The sequence below is a fragment of the Hippopotamus amphibius genome, chromosome 9 (assembly GCF_030028045.1).
Source record: "Hippopotamus amphibius kiboko isolate mHipAmp2 chromosome 9, mHipAmp2.hap2, whole genome shotgun sequence".
NCBI classification, from domain to species: Eukaryota; Metazoa; Chordata; class Mammalia; order Artiodactyla; family Hippopotamidae; genus Hippopotamus; species Hippopotamus amphibius.
This window is the reverse complement of record NC_080194.1, coordinates 137526747-137544315: the sequence shown is the minus strand read 5'-3', so window position 1 is coordinate 137544315 and position 17569 is coordinate 137526747.

Below are 17569 nucleotides of genomic sequence, written 5' to 3'. Positions count from 1 at the left end.
TCAGACTCTAAGCTCTGAATCTCTCCTCTGGCAGGTCCATGTATGAGGCGATTCAGACTCTTAAACCCTATGATGAGTAACAGAGGCAGTAAGTGATAGAGCCAGAACTCAAATCTAAGGCTGTCTGTCTCCAGTGTCCCCAGTACTGATTTTTCTGACTGCTGTCTTGCACACCCAAGTGGCCTAATGGAAACAGCCTTGAGTTGACGGTCAGGAGACACAGGTTCTAGTCCTGCCAATATAATAATTGGTCAACAGCTGCGTGACCTTGGGCAAATCGCTTTGCCTCCATGCTTCATTTAAAACATTAGGGAGTCATACTCACTTGCTCTTTAATATCCTATAATTCTAAGCAACTATTTTCCAGTACTGAATTGTCTGCAGCAATTCTATTTGAAGAAAAGGAATGCAGCGTGTTTCTCACGGCTCAATGTCAACTCCACCCCCACCCCTGAGGAAAACTCTGGAAAATACCTCTTTACCTGATGAAATTCTACATGTCCTCTGAGGTGCAGCTCAAGTGCACAGCAGCCAGATACACAGCCACTTCTCTGGAGACCCCTTCAGCTCCCAGCCCCTTTCTCTCATCACTATTGGTAAGAATTACTCACACGAAACTTCTCTGTGCTCCTGCAATACTTAGTTCATACCTCTACATTAGTAATTACTATATTCACTGACATTAGGGATAAGTGTGTGTGTGTGTGTGTGTGTGTGTGTGTGTGTGTGTTCCCCACTGAACAGGGGCTGCTTGAGAGCACAGCCTGTATTCCATTAATTTTCATATGCTTGGCAAATTGTATTAGATTGACCATATGTAACTGCCAATATTTGACCATTTTTGACCTGCACAAATGGCAATTTCATATGATTTAACCTAACAGATACTCAATAAATATGAGATATTTACTATTGTGTAATATATGCTTTCCTTTAAAGCCTCATGTTCTACAAGAGAGCTCAGTAAGCTTTTCCTGTAAAAGGCCACATATTAAATATTTGAGATTTTGTGCGCCATGCAGTCTCTGCCCCAACTATTCAGCTTTGCTGTTGTTCTATCAGAGCAGTCACAGGCAATCTGTAAGTGCATGAGTGTCTGTGTTCCAGTAAACCACCATTATGAAAACAAGATGGACTCACGAAGAAACAGAAATCTGCATAGCCCCACAAGAAGTAAAAATATTGAATAATCAATCAAGAAACTTCCCACAAGAAAAGCTCAGGACCAGACGGATACACTGGTGAATTCTACTAAACATTTAATATAAACATTTAATGAAGAATTAATATCATTTCTTCACCAACAGTTTCAGAAAATAGAAGAGGAAAGAATACTTTCCAATTCCTTCTATGAGGCCAGTATTACCTTGATTAAAAAAAAAAAAGACATCAAAAGAAAAAAAGTCTACAGACAAATATCTCTTAAGAATACAGATGTAAAAATACTTCCCACTTGGCCTGCTGAGCTCCCAGGCCAGATCCTCCACCTTCCAAGGGCTCTTCCGGGCCTTTGGTCCTAGGGGTGTAGGAGGGAAGCAGTGGGGAGGAGGGGAAGAGGAGAGGCGGATGGGGGGACAGGCCCTCTCTGATCAGAGGATCAGGGGAGGTGCAAAAGACATTTCTTCTGCCTACTTGGCCCAGGAAGACTGCTGGGCTTCCACGCCTGGTCCCCAAGCCTCCAGGGCCCCTTTCAAGATGCACTGGTCCTGGGATCATAAGAGGGAGTGGGGGGAGAGGAGGAGAGACAGATGGGTGATGGGACCTTCCAGGATCAGAGGACAAGGGGAGGTGCAGAGGGCCTTTCCCCTGCTCACTTGGGCCCGGGAGGCCTGCTGGGCTCCTGAGCCTGGTCCTTCCTTCTCTGGGGCCTCACCGGCTGTGTGGGTCCTACAGATGTGGGAGGGAGGAGAAAGGAAGAGGAAGAGAGGCAGACAGAGGTGGGGATAAAATACAGTATCAGAAGATCAGGGGAGATGTTGCAGGCGATTTCCCTACCCAGTTGGCGCCAGGAAGCCTGCTGGGCTCCCAGGTCTGGTCCTCAGTCCTCCAAGGGCCCCTCCAGGCCACCTTGGTCCTAGGGGCATAGGAGGAAATTGGGAGAGAAGAGGAGAGGAGGATGGGGGGAGGCGCCCTCTGAGATCAGAGAACTGGGGGAAGCACCTAGCATTTCCTCCACCAACTTGGGCCCAGGGAGCCTGCTGGGGTCCTGGAGCTGGTCTCTCACCCCCAGGACCACAGGCACTCCTGGACCCCTCCTGAATCATTGAGCCTAAGTCCCCACTTCCCCCCCACCCCCTGCCGCCCAGGGCCTTTTCTGGCCATGTGGGACCTAAGCATAGGCCCCACCCACTCACCCATTGCCTAAACCCCACCCCTGCCTAAGGCCTGCCCCCACAGCCGAGGCCTTTTCTGGACTTTTCTCTTATTTTTTTCTTTTTATTTTTTTTCTTCCCCACTCCTCCCTCGATTTTGCTATTGTGGTTCTGTTTTACCTTTCAGCTGTTGCTTCATTTATTTTTTAAATTTTTTCTAACACATCTGTTAGTTTTCTAGTCTTATTGTATTTTTTATTTTGCTATTGTTCTGCTCCTTTTTTCTTCTTTTTTTCCTGTTCCATGTGGCTTGCAGGATCTTGGTTCACAAGCCCGGGGTCAGGCCTGAGTTCCTGTGGTGGGAGCTCTAAGTACAAAACATTGGGCTAACAGGGAAACCCAGGCCCTAGGGAATATTCATCAGTATGAAGTCTCCCAGAGGTTCTTGCCTCAGCACACAGACCCACCTCTACTCAACAGCCTAAAAACTCCAGTGCTTGAAGCCTCAGGCCAAACAACCAGTAAGATAGGCACACAATCCCACCCATAAAAAATAAAAATATAAAAGAAATGAGATGGTAAAAAATATGTCATAGAAGAAGGAACAAGGTAAAAACCTACAAGACCAAATAAGTGAAGAGGAAATAGGCAACCTAGCTGGAAAAGAATGCAGAGTACTGATGGTAAAGATGATCCAAAATCTCAGCAATAGAATGGAGGCACAGGTCAAGAAAATACAAGGAGTGTTTAACAAAGATCTAGAAGAACTAAAGAACAAACAAAGATGAACAATATAATAACTGAAATGAAAAATACACTGGAAATATCAATAACAAAAAAACTCAGGCAGAAGAACGAATAAGTGAGATGGAGGATAGAATGGTAGAAATAACTGCTGAGGAGCAGAATAAAGAAAAAAGAATGAAAAGTGTTGAAGACAGTCTCAGAGACCTCTGGGACAACACTAAATGCCCCAACATTCTAATTATATGGGTTCCAGAAGAAGAAGTGAAAAAGAAAGTGTCTGAGAAAATATTTGAAGAGATTATAGTAGAAAACTTCCCTAACATGGGAAAACAAATACTCTCCCAAGTCCAGGAAGCACAGAAAGTCCCATACAGGATTAACCCTAGGAGAAACACACCAAGACACATAGTAATCAAACTAACAAAAATTAAATTCAAAGAAAAAATATGAAAAGCAACAAGAGAAAAGCAAAAACAAACATACAAAGGAAACTCCATAAGGTTATCAGCTGATTTTTCTGCAGAAACTCTACAAGCTAGAAGGGAGTGGCAGGATATACTTAAAGTGATGAAAGAAAACACCTACAACCAAGATTACTCTACCCAGTAAGGGTCTCATTCAGATTTGACAGAGAGATCAAAAGCTTTACAAACAAGCAAAAGCTAAGAGAATTCAGCACCATCAAACCAGCTTTACAACAAATACTAAAGAAAATTCTCTAGGAGGGAAACACAAGAGAAGAAAAAGACAAAACAAACCCAAAACAATTAAGAAAATGGTAATAGGAACATACATATTGATAATAACATTGAATGCAAATGGATTAAATGCTCCAACCAAAAGACACAGACTGGATGTATGGATAGAAAAACAAGACCCACATATATGTTTTCTACAAGAGACCCACTTCAGACCTAGGGACACATACAGACTGAAAGTGAGGGGATGGAAAAAGATGTTCCATGCAAATGGAAATCAAAAGAAAGTGGAGTAGCAATACTCTTATCAGATAAAATAGACTTTAAAATAAAGACTGTTACAAGAGATTAGGAAGGACACTACATAATGATCAAAGGATCAATCCAAGAAGAAGATATAATAATTGTAAATATTTATGAACCCAATATCAATATAGGAGCACCTCAATACATAAGGCAAATGCTAACAGCCATAAAAGGGGAAATCAACGGTAACACAATAATAGTAGAAGACTTTAACATCACACTTACCCCAATGGACAGATCATCCAAACAGAAAATAAACAAGGAAACACAAGCTTTAAATGACACAATAGACCAGATAGATTTAATTGACATTTATAGGACATTCCACCCGAAAGTGGCAGAATACACTTTCTTCTCAAGTATATATGGAACATTCTCCAGGATAGATCACATCTTGGGTCACAAATCAAGCCTCAGAAAATTTAATAAAATTGAAATCATATCAAGCATCTTCTCTGACCACAACGCTATGAGGTTAGAAATCAATTAGAGGGAAAAAAACTATTAAAAACAGACATACATTTAGGCTAAAGAGTGCACTACTAAATAACCAAGCAATCACTGAAGAAATCAAAGAAGAAATTTAAAAATACATAGAAATAAATGACAATGAAAACACAATGACCCAAAACCTATGGGATGCAGCAAAAGCAGTTCTAAGAGGGAAGTTTATAGCAATTCAGTCACCTCCAGAAACAAGAAAAATCTCAGATAAACAATCTAGCTATACACCTAAAACCACTAGAGAAAGAAGAACAAAGAAAACCCAAAGTCAGTAGAAGGAAAGAAACTATAAAGATCAGAGCAGAAATAAATGAAATAGAAATGAACAAAACAATAGCAAAGATCAATAAAACTAAAAGATAGTTCTTTGAGAAGATAAACAAAATTGATAAACCTTTAGCCAGATTTATCAAGAAAAAAGGGAGAGGACACAAATCAATAAAATTAGAAATGAAAGAGGAATCAAAACTGATACTGCAGAAATATAAAGGATTATAAGAGACTACTATTAATAACTATATGCCAATAAAATGGACAGCCTCAAAGAAATGGACAAATTCTTGGAAAGGTACAATTTTCCAAGACTGAATCAGGAAGAATTAGAGAATATAAACAGACCTATCACAAGCAATGAAATTGAAACTGTAATAAAAAAATCTTCCAACAAACAAAAATCCAAGACCTGGGACTTCCCTGGTGGCACAGTGGTTAAGATTCTGCCTGCCAATAAAGTGGACATGGGTTCAATTCCTGGTCCAGGAAGATCCCACATAGCAAGGAGCAACTAAGCCCCTGTGCCACAACTACTAAGCCTGTGCTCTAGAGCCCGTGAGCCACAACTACTGAGCCCTAGAGCCACAACTACTGAAGCCCACATGCCTAGAGACCCTGCTCCACAAGAGAAGCCACTGCACTGAGAAGCCAGCACACCACAACAAAGAATAGCCCACACTCACCACAACTAGAGAAATCCCATGCACAGCAATGAAGACCCAACGCAGCCAAAAATAAATAAATAAATAAATAAATAAATAAATAAAATAGTCCAGGACCAGATGGCTTCACAAGCAAATTCTATCAAAACAGTTAGAAAACAGCTAACACCTATCCTTCTCAAACTCTTCCAAAAAATTGCAAAGCGAGGAACACTCAAATTCATTCTATGAGGCCACCATCAACCTGATACCAAAGCCAGACAAAGATATCACCAAAAAAGAAAATTACAGACAAATATCACTGATGAACATAGATGCAAAAATCCTCAACAAAATACTAGCAAACAGAATCCAGCAACACATTAAAAGGATAATACACCATGATCAAGTTGGATTTATCCCAGGAATGCAAGGATTCTTCAATATATGCAAATCAATCACTGTGATACACCATCTTAACAAATTAAGGTATAAAAACCATGTAATCATCTCAATAGATGCAGAAAAAGATTTTGACAAAATTCAACACCCATTTATGATAAACACTCTCCTAGAGGGAGAAAATGGGCCTAGAGGGAACCTACCTCAACATAATAAAGGCCATATATGACAAATCCACAGCAAACATTATTCTCAATGATAAAAATCTGTAAACATTTCCACTAAGGTCAGCAACAAGACAAGGATATCCACTCTTGCCACTCTTATTCAGCATAGTTTTGGAAGTTCTTGCCACAGCAATCAGAGAAGAAAAAGAAACAAAAGGAACATGAATTGGAAAAGAGGAAGTAAAACTGTCACTGTTTGCAGATGATATGATACCATACAGAGAAAATTCTAAAGATGCCACCAGAAAACTACTAGATCTCATCAATGAATTTGGATATGTTGCAGGATACAAAATTAATGCACAAAAATCTCTTGCATTCCTACACACTAACAACAAAAAATCAGAAAGAGAAATTAAGGAAACAATCCCATTTACAATCACAACAAAAAGAATAAAATACCTAGGCATAAACATACCTAAGGATACAAAAAGCTTTACTCAGAAAACTATAAAACACTGATAAAAGAAATCAAAGATGACATGAACAGTTGGAGAAATATACCATGTTCTTGTATTGGAAGAATCAATATTGTGAAAATGACTATACTACCCAAAGTAATCTACAGATTCAATGCAATCCCTATCAAATTACCAATGGCGTTCTTCACAGAATTAGAACAAAAAAAACTTTGCAACTTGTATGGAAGCACAAAAGATCCTGAATAGCCAAAGCAATCTTGAGAAAGAAAAACAGACCCAGAGAAAGCAGGATCCCCAACTTCAGACTATACTACAAAGTTACAGTAATCAAGACAGTATGGTACTGGCACAAAAACAGAAATATAGCTCAATGGTACAGGATAGAAAGCCCAGAGATAAACCCACACACATATGGTCACCTAATTTATGACAAAGGAGGCAAGAACATACAATGGAGAAAAGATAGCCTCTTCAATAAGTGGTGCTGGGAAAACTGGACAGCTACATGTAAAAGAATGAAATTAGAACACTACCCAACAAGATAAACAAAAAAAAATTCAAAATGGATTAAAGACCTAAATGTAAGACCAGGCAGTACAAAACTCTTAGAGGAAAACATACACAGAACACTCTATGACAAACCATAGCAAGATCTTTTTGACCCACCTCCCAGAATAATGAAAATAAAACAAAAATAAACAAATGGGACCTAATGAAACTTAAAAGTTTTTGTGCAGCAAAGGAAACCACAAACAAGACAAAAAGGCACCCTAAGAAATATTTGTAAAGGAAGCAACTGACAAAGGATTAATCTCCAAAATACACAAGCAGCTCATGCAGCTCAATATCAAAAAAACAAACAACCCAATCCAAAAATGGGTGGAAGACCTAAACAGATATTTCTGCAAAGAAGACATACAGATGGTCAACAGACACACAAAAAGATGTTCAACATCACTAATCATTAGAGAAATGCAAATCAAAACCACGAGGGGACTTCCTAGATGATGCAGTGGTTAAGAATCCGCCTGCCACTGCAGGGGACACAGGTCAATCCCTGCTCCAGGAAGATCCCACATGCTGTGGAGCAACTAACCCTGTGTGCCACAACTACTGAATCCTGCACACCTAAAGTCCGTGCTCCTCAAAAGAGAAGCCACGGCAATGAGGAGCCCAGAACAATGAAGAATAGCCCCCGCTTGCCACAACTAGAGAAAGCCCATGTGCAGCAATGAAGACCCAATGCAGCCAATTAACAAATAAATTATATTAAAAAAAACACAATGAGGTGTCACCTCACACAGGTCAGAATGGCCATCATCAAAAAATCTAGAAACAATAAATGCTAGAGTGGGTGTGGAGAAAAGGGAACCCTCCTGCACTGTTAGTGGGAATGTAAATTGATACAGCCACTATGGAGGACAGTATGCAGGTTCCTTAAAAAACTAAAAATAGAACTACTGTATGACCCAGCTATCCCACTACTGAGCATATACCTGGAGAAAACCATAATTCAAAAAGATACATGTACCACAATGTTCATTGCAGCATATTTACAATAGCCAGGACATGGAAGCAACCTGTGTCCGTTGACAGATGAATGGATAAAGAAGATATGGCACATATATACAATGGAATATTACTCAGCCATAAAAAGGAATGAAATTGAGTTATTTGTAGTGAGGTAATTGGACCTAGAGTCTGTCATTCAGAGTGAAGTAAGCCAGAAAGAGAAAAACAAATACCGTATGCTAACACATATATATGGAATCTAGAAAAATGGTACTGATGAACCTAGTGGCAGGACAGGAATAGAGATGTAGACATAGAGAATGGACTTGAGGACATGGGGTGGGAAGGGGAAGGTAGGACGTAGTGAGAGACTAGCATTGACATATACACCCTACTAAATGTAAATAGATAGCTAGTGGGAAGCTGCTACAGAGCACAGGGAGACCAGCTTGGTGCTTTGTGAAGACCTAAAGGGGTGGGATAGGGAGGACAAGGGGGAGGCTCAAGAGGGAGGGGATATGGGGATATATGTATACCTATAGCTGATTCACTTTGTTGCACAGCAGAAAGTAACACAACACTGTGAAGCAACTATACTCCAATAAAGTTTAAATTAAAAAAAAAATACTGCAAATCGAATCCAGCAATATATAAAAAGGATTATATTGGGCTGGCCAAAAAGTTCATTCGGGGTTTTCTCTCTGATCTTATGGGAAAACCTGAATGAACTTTTTGGGCAGCCCAATATATCATGACCAAGTGGTATTTATCCCACAAATGCAAGGTAGGTTTAAAAAGTGAAAATCAAATTATGGAATACAGCACATCGATAGAACAATGCACAAAAACCACCTGATTAACTGAAGAGACACAGAAAAGCACTTGACAAAATTCAACACCCCTTTACGATAAGAACATCCAACAAATTTGATATGGAAGGGAAATTCCTTAACTGATAAATGGTAGCTACAAAAAAAATTACAGCTCACACCGTCTTTAAAGGTGGAAGGCTGAATCTTTTCCCTCCCAGATGAGGAACAAGACAAGGACGTCCACTCTCACTTTTTCTATTCAACATTGTACTGGAGGCTCTAGCTAGGGCAATTTCGCAAGAAAATGAGATAAAATGTATTGGAAAAAGAAGAGGCAAAACTATCCTATTGCAGATGTTGTGATCCTGTATATAGAAAATCTTGCATGTAAGAAATCCACTAAAGAATTTTTTGTGTATAAGAAACTGTTAGAATGAATAAATCAGTTCATCAAGTTTGCAGGATATAAGATCAATATACAAAAATGTATTGCATTTCTACATACTATCAACAAACAATCCAAAAATGAAATTAAGAAAACAATTCCATTTACAATACCATCAATAAAACATTTAGGAACAAATTTAACAAAAGAAGTGCAAAATTTTACAAAACGTTGGAAGAAATTGAAGACCTAAATAAATAGAAAGATGTCTCATGTTCCTGGATTAGAAGACCTAATATTGTTGAGATGACAATAGACCGCAAATTGATCTGCATAGTCAATGCAGTCCCTATCAGACAATGTAGAGTGACAAAGGTAGATGAGTATAAGATGAAATATAAGAGAATGAAGGTCCTGGATGGGCTGGATGGAAACCACCTTCTTAGTCACACACAGCATAAGAAATGAACAATTCAGGAACTGCAAATTAATGTCATAATCATATGTATGAGGGTGAGTCAAAAATTATCCGCACTCCGGTTATACGAAAACTTCTGTTGGCTGCACAGCCTTTGTGAGGATAATTTTTGACTCACCCTCATATTTTATGCTAATGGAACAATAAACTGTGTACAAGTCTTACTCCAAAATTTAGACTCATTCTCAACTAAAATTCAGAATTAATTTTGGGGGGATGTGGCTGAGATACCTATCAGGATGCAGTGGACCATCCCTGACAATTATAGTCGCTATTTTGTTGCCGAAGTGGGGAAACGAACTCATTTTGTACTAGTCCTTTAGCCCATTTCTCTCCAGGAATGCTAAGTGGTACCCAAGTAGGGGTGATCACATTGGTAATCAGCATCATTACCATCTACATGCCTTTTGGTGCTGAGGAAGCTGTTTAGCTGAAAGGAACTATATATTTCTTCTCGTTTGTTTGGCTTGTATTGAGTGCTTGCTATGATGCCACACACCGGGCTAGGTGCTAAGATATGGCAGAGAACAAGCTCCAGATCTCACTTCAGTCCTAGAACTTGTAATCTGCTTAGATATCATCTAATTCAGTGGTTCTCACCTGGGGGCAGTTTTACATCCTGGGAGGCATTTGGCAATGTCTGGGGGATGCTGCTGGCATCTACCGAGTAGTGGCCAGGGATGCAGCTAAACATTCTAAAAAGTACAGGACTGTCCCCAAAACAAAGAATTGTCCAGCCCATAATGTCAATAGTGCACCTAGTGAGAAACTCAGTCTCTACATTTTACAGAAGAATAAACTGAGGCCCATGTGATGATGCACCCAAGATCATCAGCTCTATAGAAGCCGCATGCAAGTGTCCTGGTTCCATTCTACATTCAATAAATTTTCACCTTCCCTTCTTCAAACTGATATTGAGGACTTATATTGACATGTGTTCTCCCTTTCCTAAAAGCAATAGGTTCTGCAGTGGTACCCTGATGGGAGGATGTTTCAGCCAGGAATGGAGAAGCAACCACTTTTGAGCTGCATGATTGCTGCAGGAGATGGGCTCTAGACTTGAGTAACCGAGATGCCTTGGCATGGTTGGATATGGCTTCTGGACTTTGAAAGTAAGAATACTGTGAGGAAAAGCATGGACTCAGAAGTTCCATTTACTCATTCTTCCCTTTCCTTGTTCATTCCTGGATTCGATAAAAAAAAATACTGAGCCCCTACTATGTGCCGAGCACAGGCTAGAAACCAGGGGCCTGACAAGGAACAACAAATATGTGGTCTCCCTTCTCAAGAGTTTGTAGCAAACAAGAGACACACAGATGAACAAGGCATTACAATATATTGAGATGGAAACACTGATGGAGGGAAGCACAGGGTGGAGTGAGATGTGGCAGTTGGTCAGAGTTATTTGTTGCAAGCAACAGAAACCTTTGGCTTATTTGAACAGAAAAGAAGTTTCCTGGGAAAACACCAGGGAGCCCACAGAAGAGCCAGAGATCCTAAAGAACAAGGCTCAGAAAACAGGAAGGAAAGGGGAGGTTCAGCTGTAGCTAGTATCTCAGTCTCAAAACTACTATGATAAGGACTCTGCAACCAAGTCAGTGAACTCTGGCTGTTAAAGTTTAACAGCACTGCTCCAGCAGTGGACACTATAAGTTGCACGGGACTCCTGTCCCATGCCCCCAGAGCCAGGATTTTGCTCGCACAGCTGTGGCAGGATGGCTTTCCCACTGTTCCAGCTTTTTAAATTTTTCAGATCCTAAAGCAAAGTCTTTGGCTCACTCTAGCTGCAAGGTATGCTAGGAAAGTGAGCATCTCACCAGTTGAGTTTCTGCAGATAGAGGCCAACTCTGTCTCCCACCACCAAAACTCATGAGTAAGATCAAGTCCTCCTGGGCTTTACTCAGATGTCACCTTCTCAGTGAGACCAAAGTGTATCACATCAACCCATTGTACACCTTAAACTTACACAACTTTATATGTCAATTATATCTCAATAAACCTCTAATATCTCCCTCCCCCAGCACATTACCACCCTCCCATGCTATATTTTCCCCCATAGCTCTTAATATTATCTCATATACTATGTGTCTATTTCTTTATATACTTGTCTATATATATTCCTTCTTAAATGTAAGCTCCATTTGGAAGGAATCTGTGTCCAGTTTATTCACTGCTGTGTCCCCAGTGCCAAGCATAGTGTCTGGAGCATAGGAAACCCTCAATAAACATTGTGGAATACATGAATGAATGAGTGAATGAATGAATTCTTCAAACACAGGGAGATCAAAGATGACAAGGATCCAAATTTCAACACACGCTCACTACACAGAGCCTATGGGAAAGGCACATAACACAACGTGGCCTGGGGATCAATCAGAGACAGCTTCCTGGAGGAAGTGAAACCTGAGCTGAGTCTTCAGAAGAGCAATTCAGACAAATCTGGATCAAGAAAGTAAGACTTAAGCAGGGATGTGGGACCCAAGAATGTGTTGTTTTATGATTTGGCATTATTCTGGGATGCTCCCTCCCTCCCTGTATGAAGGAGGCACTGGACTGGACAGGTACAGCATCAGGCTTGACTACAAAAAGCCAAGATTCAGAGCTTGGAGGTGGAAGGAATCTGACCAAAGCATCCAAGAGTGAGTTCCCTGTAGAATTGAATGGTAGGTTCCCAGGAACACCTGGAGCCTTCAAGAAAATGATATTATTCTGAACATGATTTTGGAGAAAGGCAATCAGAGCAGCGAGAAAATAAGTAATGATCAAACCTAAAAGGCGAATGGGTTTTTCTCCAGTTTAAAGGTGTTTGTATTTTTACCTGGATAGCTTTTGGTTTAAGTGATTATGTTGCCGTAGAACTGTTTGTAATTCATCAAAATTCATAGGACATGGAGGGCCAGGAAGAAAAAAAGAGTAGGTGGCAGGGTTATTACTTGAAGTTCAATTCAATAAATATAATTTATTTTTCTATAGAGTCCTTTATACGAAATATTGCCAGCGGCTTTACGGTCCAATAAGACCGAGTTTGAATGACTTAAGTTATTTGCTTTCAGATCAAATGGACTTTTATGAACATTTTGACTTCCCCCTGTACTAAGTGAAGTGATATACAGCTATTCTCGACATAATTTCTGTCACCACCATTATCTTTCCTCGCTTCAGCTCTTCCACAGAGCTCCAGGATGACATAAAGTGATAACGGCTGCAGTCTTTCTCTCACAGAGGGGACTGCTTTGCTTCTTTCAGTTGATCACTTCAGAAGGCCTTTCACAAGATGCTGGGTGGTGCAAGAGGAGGAAGAGAGCTGGTAAGGACAGCATCCTACTGACTGGGCACAGGACTCACCCCTCTGTCAAATTCAACCGACCCAGGCACAACTGCAGACAGTTTCCTAGGTCCTGGGGATGCAAACATGACCCAGGTGCAGCCATGTCACCATGTGCCTTACTTCATCTCCTTACCACATTCAAATAAATAGTAATTGAAAGGCAATTTACATCTTTGCTGCAGTTTTTGCTAAAAATGCCAAGAGAAAAAAACCTTCATCATGCACAGCAAAACTCAAAAATCCTTTCCCCAGCCTGTCTCTCTTCTCCCATTCCGCCCTCCCTAAAACGCCCTCATAAATCAATCCCCGGCAGCCTGTTTTCCCTCCTTCCCCTCTTCAGGCTCAGCTCTCTGGCTTCTGGCAGTTTTTCTTTTCTACCCTCACTAGATACTGTAGAAGAAAAGAAGGCAAGCAAGGTGGGCCCAGGGCAGAAACAGATTGCAAAGATTTATAACTTAATATATTTTCTTTTATAACCTGTCATAGATTCTCCCATCAAGGAGGGCCAATTCTGAGCACGGTTGTGTTTTAGTTAAACCTAGAGTGTAAAAGATTATGTTATCACCTGGACTTCCTGTTTGTTTTATAAATAACCCTTAGAATTGGGCCAAAGGAGAAAAGAACTGTGTATAATTTAATGTGAGCAAAGAAGATTTAATTACCTCAAATGTGATCCAGGAACAACAACTGCTTTGTAAGAGTGGAGAAAATCCCAGAAAAACAGACCTGCTTTTTCCTAATTCCCTTAACCAATGACCACTTCTTTAAAAGAAACCTAGGTTTCAAGACAATAGTTTTTATAAATTGTGGAAAAATATGCATAACATACAATTTGTCATTTTTGTGTGTAGTTAAATTGCATTAGGTGTATTGATATTGTCATATAACCATCACCATTATCCATCTCCAGAGTTTTTTGTTCTTCCCAAACTGAAACTGTAGACATTAAGCAACTCCCCATCTCCCTTTCCCTCCACTCAGCCCCTGGAAACCAGCATTCTACTTTCTCCCTCTGTGACTGGCTATTCTAGATATCTCATAAGTGGAATCATATAGTATTTGTCCTTTTGTGGCTGGCTTAGCTCACATAGCATAATGTCCTCAAGGTTCATTCATGTTGTAGCGTGTGTCAGAATTCCCTTCCTTTTTAAAACCAAATAACATTTCATTATATGTGTTTATCAGATTTATTTATCCATTCATCCACCGATAGACATTTGGGTTGTGTCTACCTTTGGGCGATTGAGAATAATGCTGCTATGAACATGGTTGTATCCAAGCTGCATAGTTGTCCAGTACAAAAGTCTGCAGGCTGGATTGTTTCCGCTGGATTTTTACTGGGTAGAAAATGAACAGCCTTGAACATTCAGTGCTTCAGCTCCTTCTCATCACTGAAGGACATGTTCTGTGGGTATGCACCCACCCATATCGCTGTTCTCTGACAGCTGCCTCCTGATCTATTGGTTTGGACGCTGAACCTCTTTCTGCTGTGAGTGACTCCACTCTCCCAGGACACAGCTGTTTGGATAAAGGAAAACTCTGACCAGGGGAACTGGCCACTGGCTGAGAAGAGCCAATCAAATTCTTCCTCTCACAAGTTTGGACTTGACACTCGTGAAGAAATTGGATCAGTTCGCACACGTCCACGAGTACTGCACTTGTGTGATATGTAAATTCAGGGCCACAGGGCCAGTCAGCCTTCTCTCTGAGGTGGAAAATGGAGAAAGCCAATCCCTGAGAGAAAAGAGTAAAGTCTTATTACAGAGAGAAAGACAAGACACATCTTGCAGCAGAGAAAGTTATACACCCAGAGAAAAGAAGAGAGACAGAAGTAGAAAGAATCTGCCTTTGGTGCCACTGGTTTTTCTGTTCCTGAAATGCTGTATTTCCCATTCCTGGATTCCTTGAGATGCTTGCATATCCTTCCAAAAAGTTCCCATCTTGCTTAAGTTATTTTGAGTGATTTCTGTTCTCTATAACCTAATGTGTCAAGATAATCTATTGAGATATTAATTTTTGTCTTGTTTCTCTGCTCGAGGAGAGAAAGATGAAAAGTAATGTTCTCTTTTTCCTCACCTCCTGAAAGAAAGCCATATTTCTGGTTTTGCGCTATTGTCCTAAGATTACGCTTATTGTTCTAAGGTAGCCACTAGCCACACGTGGCTGCTGTGTGCTTGATGTATGGTTCGTCCAAACTAGGTGCACTGTAAAATACACACTGTTTCAGTGGCATACCCCTGTAATCAGATGTCAGATAGCCCATTAATAACTTTACATGTTCAAATGGTAGTATTTTGGCTATATTGGGTTAAATAAAATATATTATTAAAATGAATTCACCCATTGTTTTACTATTTTAACGTGGCCACTAGAAAAATTTTAAGTTATATATGTGTTCCAAATATAATTCTCTGGGACAATGTCAGTTGAAGGTCTAGGCTAGTTGGGGGAAGAGGAGTGGCCAGAACTTCTTTGCATTCCAGGAGTCCTTCTGAAGAAAGCCTCACTCATGTCTTTAGTGGATAGGTCAGACTGACGATGGAATTAAGCTAGAGTTGTCACAGAGGAGTGAGAGGAGAGGGTGCTGTGAATGGAGGAGGGAATAGTGCCACCGTGGGGAGAACTGGAGTTCCTAGGACCAAAGGATGGAGGGAGGGAGACTATGAGGGCCAGAGACCTGCAGTGCCCTGAATGAGGCAACCCTCTGATGGGGTGACTCCTGGATCCTATGGGTGACGGCCAAGAACCATGACTCTGAAGGCTATAGAGAGGGCCCTGCACCTGGGCCACAGCTCAACTGAGGCCACTATGGAAAGCATCTCCCAAAATAGGTGGCTGAGGACCAAGTTTTCACTGGCGCCAAAATAAGTTCGGGATTTGATAAAATCCCATAGGGTGGGGGTCTTGGGGGGCAGCCTAGTGATGACAGTTACGGCGCATCTCATCAGCCAGGTGGGTGGGGACTCAGAGTCAGATTTTATTTGACTTAGAAAAATGAAGAAATGTGAGGTTTTCTGCACCCCAGCACTGTGGAGCAAATTCATGCCTGCTTCAAGTATAATCTTCGGCTAAGACAGCCAGGGTCTTCAAACATGTATTCAGGGCATGTGAAGTCAAAGGTCCACGTTCCTCTGTGTATATGTCCGGCTGCAGGACTTCTCTCCCATAGCCGCCAACCTGAAGTATCAGGACCCATGTGCCTTCCAGTTAGATACATCTTCTTAGGAATATACTGAGAACTACTGGGAACCAGAAGCCAAGAGAATTCCTAATAACGTCAGAGCCGCCATTGTGAAACCTCGGAGCTGGAAAGAATCCATAAAGATGATATAGTCCAATCCCTTCATTCCAGTGGAAAGAAACCATATCTTGGATGGGAAGAAGGAAGAACTTGCTTGCGATCATGCAGGCGGTGGTCAAATCTCTAACTAGAAGGCATCCCTGTTTTACTCTCCCGGGCATCTCAAACGGCTCTGCACCTGGGTCCTCAAAACTGGAGCCTCACGTCCTTCCCTTTCCAAAAATGCCAAACAATTTACAAGATTCCAGGCAGAGGCTTCTAACCAGATAACATGCAGATATCTAATCTGAGACATTCAAACTCTAGAAGGAGGAAAGTACTTTCACTAGAACTATGCGCAGATACACATATGGTAATAAGATATAGCCTAGTACAGCTTCTGTAGCTGCTATAACCAAAACAAAGGTGGCTTAAATAAGAAGCTCATCATCGTCTCATGAAACAACCTGGACATAAGCAGTTCAGAGCCAGGAAGAAGTTTCCAGGGTGCCTGAGGCCCGGCATCTCCCGTTGTGTCGCTCCTCTTGTGCACAGAGGGTGTTGCCCTCACTGTGTGGTCCAAGAGGGCTCATTTTCATGCCTTCATTATGACCAGTGGGGGGGGGGGGGAAGAGAGGAATGGGGAGAGGCATGACTGGAAGCTGCTAACATCACTTCTGCTCACACCCTATGGATCAGAACTTAGTCACATGGCCATGCCTCACTGCAGGGGAGACTGGAAAGCAACCTTTGTTCTGAGAAGCCACAAGCCTAGCAAAAAGTCTATCACTGTACAGGAATAGAGTAATAGACGTGGAGGGCAACTAGCTGCTTGTGGATACGGCTGCCCATGTACCCATACTCACATATCAACTCGCCAGCTCAAACAGAAACACACACTTACATGTCAGTGAATGCACATGACAGCCATGCTCCTATATATACATTCACACACACTCAGATATGCACACACGCCAACCCTATGCATGCTTGCATATCCATTCACACGTTAGTTCATATGTCCCCACACAAAGCACACATACCAAGGTGGCTGTGTCACTAACATACACAGACACATGCATGTACCCATGAAGAGAGACAGAGACAGAGACAGAGGGAGAGGAAAGACTGCAAAACCTGTCACTCTGTCATCCTACCATGCAGTGTAGTGGGGACCACATCCCAATCTTCACACGTCCTCTCACTGGGGATTCCCCTTGTTCTGTGTTTAGGACATCCTTT